The sequence below is a fragment of the Monopterus albus genome, unplaced genomic scaffold (assembly GCF_001952655.1).
Source record: "Monopterus albus unplaced genomic scaffold, M_albus_1.0 scaffold151.1, whole genome shotgun sequence".
NCBI classification, from domain to species: domain Eukaryota; kingdom Metazoa; phylum Chordata; class Actinopteri; order Synbranchiformes; family Synbranchidae; genus Monopterus; species Monopterus albus.
In genome coordinates, this window is record NW_018128031.1 from 166,117 (window position 1) to 171,893 (window position 5,777).

Sequence of the window (5,777 nt, forward strand, 5' to 3'; positions counted from 1 at the left end):
AAAGCACTACGTATTTTGTATTCTTCACTGATTTTACCATACTTGGAGTATGGCGTTGAAAACTGGGGAAACACATACACAAGCTCACTTCAACCATTGTATATATTACAAAAAAGAGCGATAAGAACTGTGCATAAGATGAGATATAGGGATCACACCAATGGAGCTTTCATACAGTCTAAATTGTTAAAATTTTTTGATTTAGTGGGATATAAGACTGCTGTGTTTATGTATAAAGCCAGGAACAATTTGTTACCTGGTGGAATTCAAAAACTATTTAATGAAAGGGAAGGGGGATACAATTTAAGGGGTCAGTTGAATTATAAAATTCATGCTATACGTACAACCAAAAAAAGATTCTGTATTTCCATAAGTGGGGTAAAACTATGGAATAATTTAAATGTGGACATAAAAACAGTAAGAGAATTGATGAGTTTAAACATAAATATAAAGGTATGTGTCATTCAAGATATATGCAAGAACAGGTTTAACGATTAATCAGGTGTAACATTGTGGGTGTGGTCTAAGAATGTTAACACTATGTAATATTTCTACTTGTGTGATGTAGAAGATAATTATCAAAGAATGTAATTATGTAAGAATGTTAACAGTCTGTAATATTTTTTAGTATATCACTAGCGTGGTGTAGAACAAAATTATCTATGTAGAAATACTGCTTGCATGGTAAGATGATGTTATGGGGTAGGACTAGATAAGTCTAACTTCTTCCTACTCCATTCAAGCATGTACTAGGTATAAGCAAATTAATAATGCATTTGTGGATATGTGTGAAATTATGTGTGTTGACATATTGACTGTTGTTACATGTTTGAAAGAATAAATCAAATCAAATCAAGGTTGTCGAATGGCAAAGTACTAAAAAATAAACACCTCATATGTACTATCAGCTGAATCATTCTTAATCAGTCTTATCAGAAGTCACTGTGTGCCTTCAGGCAATGCAAATGACTTCTAAACTCACATCCTATTCAACAGTGCGTTTCTTAGGGTCTCTGACTGGCTAGTAATCACTGATCAATATCTATTCTGCTCAGTGATTGGTCAGATCAAAGCCCTGGTATAATTGGTTGGAACTGAACAAATGTCTCATTTCTAAAAGATAATTGGCATTTGGTAGAGTGGGTGCTGTTGATAAGGGGGTGTCCTTTAGACGAGGTGAAAGGTCCTAGCCCTTTGAAAGAATAACTACGTCTTATAAGGACACAGAAGAACAAGAGGAATCATAGTCCAACAACATAGTCTGAACACAATGTGTGTGGGAGGGTGTGCTCTTCTTTCCATTTCAGTGAATCCTCACCATGATGAGTCATAATTTAGCTACTGCTAGTTCTTATTCGTGGTACCATTAATGTGCAGTCTCCTGGACTGCTTTTGATACAGACAGTGTCTGATAATAATGAGCCAAGATCTGAACAGTAATACTAAGATCACTGGAAAAACTGAGTTCATCTGATTCCAGCAAATGAGTTTGAGTCAAACTGACTATCATGACACACCTTTAGATGTTGTTTATATCTGTTCAGAGCACATTGTCTGTTCATTATATTCAATTACAAATTAGGCTCCCCCTGGTTAGGTTCACCGCATGGGACATGAATGATGATGTACTAACTGACCTCCTCATTACCTTGGATATGAAGAGCATTATTCTGCCTGTGGGAGGACACTGATGCTGCTTCCTGTCTGAGGCATCCAACAGGAAGCTGCATCAGAGTGGGAGATTCCACCAGGCTTACATGTATAGACACAGAGTCAGGCACGCAAATGACCTCACATTATTCACTCTCCCTCTCAGCAGCTGTCTCAGACTGGCTACATGCTCTGACTTACTCATTTGTGGTTAAGCTTTGATTTTAGAATGAGGACTGAGACACGTACACAGCCACTTACTCCACTTTCACAAATACAGTATTCACCAGGTCAGTATGAGCAATACTGCACAGAAAGAATATAAAGTCAAAAGCATCCCCTTCTGTTTTTGTTATTTCATCTTTCAGCTTCATAAATACAGTATGTCAGAGTGAATTTGTGCCATAATCTTATACTTCCACAGCCCAACTTGTTTCTATCTTTTACAGAAATCCCATAGATGAGGCTGTGACACACTCTCATATAGATTTTCCACAGCTTGAGTGCCGATGGCTCCCCTCTTTCCAGCCACTTTACTCACCACCACCAGTATAATCAATTGTAGATGTCACTGACCTCTCCTCTCCTCCCTCTCCACTGATGCACCTTATCTCAGCCAGCTATCCTCTGCCTTTAAATTTGGCCTGTGCTACAGTGTTGTTTGTTTAAGATTTATAGCAGTAAAGTCACTGGCAGATAACAGCAAGGATGTGCAACACATAACCAGAGAATGGTTCAAACAAATACAGTGTTGCTCCTGAAATACAACTTGTTGAAATATTTACTTCAAGCTCTTGGCCACTGTTGTGGTTGTAATGTGTGAGGCCTGGGAGCAGTCTGCTGGAAGAGAAACACTTTGAGGGATGCCAGATTAACTGCCAGATCCTGAGTTATTTAATCCATACCTATGCTAACTGAAACTAAAATGGATTATTATGACAAACAGCAATATATTGTTATACGGTGTCCCTGCTACAGGGACACCGTATAACGCTGTAATTAAAAATAGAGGAAGTTAAATGAGATTCTTAATTGTGCAAGTAAACCTTAAAACAGCAACTCCTGTGCCCTGGGATGAGAAATAAAGGACAGGAAAATATGAGATGTGGAGTCCAACTTTCATTGTTTTTAGTTCAAATTTGTATGTAGTTTGTTTTATGATTAGAATTTAACTGAACTGTGAATCATGATTATTTTGGACCAACCAACATCAATATTTGTTGTTACTGCTGGAGGTCAAGTGTCTTGGTGGTACAAAGCCCATAAACTGTCTGTCCTAACTGGAGCTGTTACCACCCCCTGCGCATGTCATCTGCTCTTGTCCGCTGTCCAACTGAGACACATATTATCTCAAATGACACTCTTCCGCCAACCCCCAGGGTTGGTGGAAGAGTACTGGCAACTTGTGAGAAGTGCTGGGATGCAAGAAGTTTCTTACGCAAAAGAATAAAATGTAAAACAACTGGTACTGCATACTTGTGTGTACCAACCTACTTTGAGCAGTGGGCATGAACAGACATAAACCAGCTTTGGCAATTTGGCAGTCAGCAGCAGAGCAAAGCATTGTCCTGGCATGTTACAGTAAATAAATAAATATCTTTGAGCACCACTCTTGCCTTTGTAGGTCTGTGGCATTTTGAATGAAAGCACTAAGAATTTTAGCAAAGCAAAGCTAAAATTCTACAGTAGTGAGTGCTGGGACAGCATGTTTAGGTGATGTTGCTTGGTAAGTGGGTGGCGCAGATACCTATGACAAGGTAAAATGATGCTAATTTTAATGGTGGGACATAAGCAGTCCCTCAGCTGACTTAGTGTTGCTGTACATTGTTGATTTACATTATCTGAACATTCACATTGCCCTGAGGACCCACCCTGGACCCCAGGTGTGGTGGACACGGATGCAGTTGGAGCACTCCCACCCCTTGACGCTCTGCCTTTGGTGCTCAGCGAAACCCAGCCTGGTTGAGGTAGCGCCGCAGATGGCTGCCATCGGTTCTGTACCAGAAACAAATTCCTTGTGTGTAACATACTTGGCCAATAAAGATGATTATCCTTATCCTTATAATAGAAGATAGTACTGTGTGCAATTGTTGTCAGTTCTTGTACAAAACACCAGATTCATACAACTGATAGTGGAAGACATTATTCTGAGCCTTCTCGTTTTCAAAATGAGGACACAAAGCTACGGTGAATTTGTTCTGTTGGCTTCACACACTGAGGAGGCTCCTCTTGCCATGCGACACTCTGTCTTCCACAAGGTTCCACAGACTGCCATCAAGGCATGTTTGAAAGTGCTTAATGAGTGCAGAGATTAAAAAAATTGTAAATTCGCTGTGACTTCTTGAATGAGCTTCCACTTTTGGGTTTGGCATCAAGCTCTTTTGATATTACAGCAGGAGAAAATGAGGCACTGCAGGGCCTATGACTAGATTTGCCAACACTTTATGTAATTATTTGTCTGAGTAGTTAGGCAATAAATAATTTACATGTCAGAAGATTGCATTAATCTGGAACAGAATTAGCTCATTCCATGTTACAGCTAAACATAACAATGTAGCTAGTATGTACAATCCACACCTTTGGTTAGGTGGAACTGGAGTGAACTGTAATGGCCTGTGAATACACCTGCAGCCCAACACAGAATTAGAAAGGTATGGTACGTGCCCTGACAAATGACAGCAGCTAATAAAAGATGGCACAGATAATGGAAAAAAGAAACACGTTTAATATGATATAGAGTAGTATAATGTACAAGGTTTGTGAATTCAGTTTTTCTGCTGAACTGTGAGGCTCTACTACAGCTCCATCGTCCCAAGTTGACATCCATTCCTCCCTCACAGGCTGGAAGAGCCTGTGGGGGAACACCCACAGAAAGAGGCTCTCTCCCACGTCAACATCCATCTCACCCTCACAAGCTGGAACAGCCTGCCGGGGAAGCCCACAGAAAGGGGCTCTTTGTCCCATGTCGACATCCATCTCACCCTCACAAGCATGGCAACCTCCATGTTGTTCTCTAGAGGGAGGAAGTATAAAAAGGTCATTCAGGTCTTCATCACTTTCCTCCATTGTGCCCTGGACAGCCTTTTCAGCAGCGGATCTCTCAACAAGAGAGAGGTAGTTAAGCAGTGATGACATTAGAATGTCAACACCAACTGAGTCAATTACATGGATGCATGCTAAAATGAAAGCCTTTGAAAGTCTCTCTGGCATGACACCACGCTCTAGTTTCACCTTCACACTGTTCAAGCAACTGCTCCCAGAATGCAGGTAACCCTCCTTTGACACTCCAGCATCATCAATGACTTTTTCATTTACAAAGTCCATCTTTAGAGTCAAATTAATTATGCTGCTGTCCATAAATACAGCCAAAAGATCTTCAAAAACCTTAACCCTTTGAATGGAGGCATGTTATGGGCTTGCATCCATTTCAGAGTTGCCAGCTGAGGCTGATGGGGAAAGTTGGTTCCTTGAATTTATAGGCAAATCTTGTAGTACTGAATTAAGTCCAATGTCCAGTTAGGAGAACAAAAGCAAAAACATGAGACATAAACAAAATGCAATTCAAATCTAACTTCAGCAGCCTGTGTTAGACAGTTCCCTGTGTTTTTATAGACTGATGACTTGCTAAGCTGCAGAAGAAACACTGTGAACATATTGGTTCTGTAACACATCGGTTCTGTACCAGAAACAAATTCCTTGTGTGTAACATACTTGGCCAATAAAGGTGATTATCCTTATCCTTATCATTGTATAACCAGGCTTTCATAATTTTAGGCATGTGTTCCATCAACTGAAAATATTTTTAATACCATGCAGATTCACAGGCTTGTCACACCTTGTGTCTTACCTGTGCAGTGTGCATTGCTTCTTTATTTATGGCCTCCGAATGTAGTGGATTCTTGATTGAGGTTAGCTGATGACAGTGGGAGATGTAAATTCTGCTTAGGTACTCCATTCAGCTCTGCACAAAGAAGTGCACAAATATAAAAAAATACAATCACTCTCTCAGTTTACACAGTGTTACCTGACAGCAGAAACTCAGGCCCTACAAGCTAAAGACGTGAATGTATACTGTAATTTATAACTTCTACATCAGCATATATTTGAGGCCAGGACCAAATATTCCC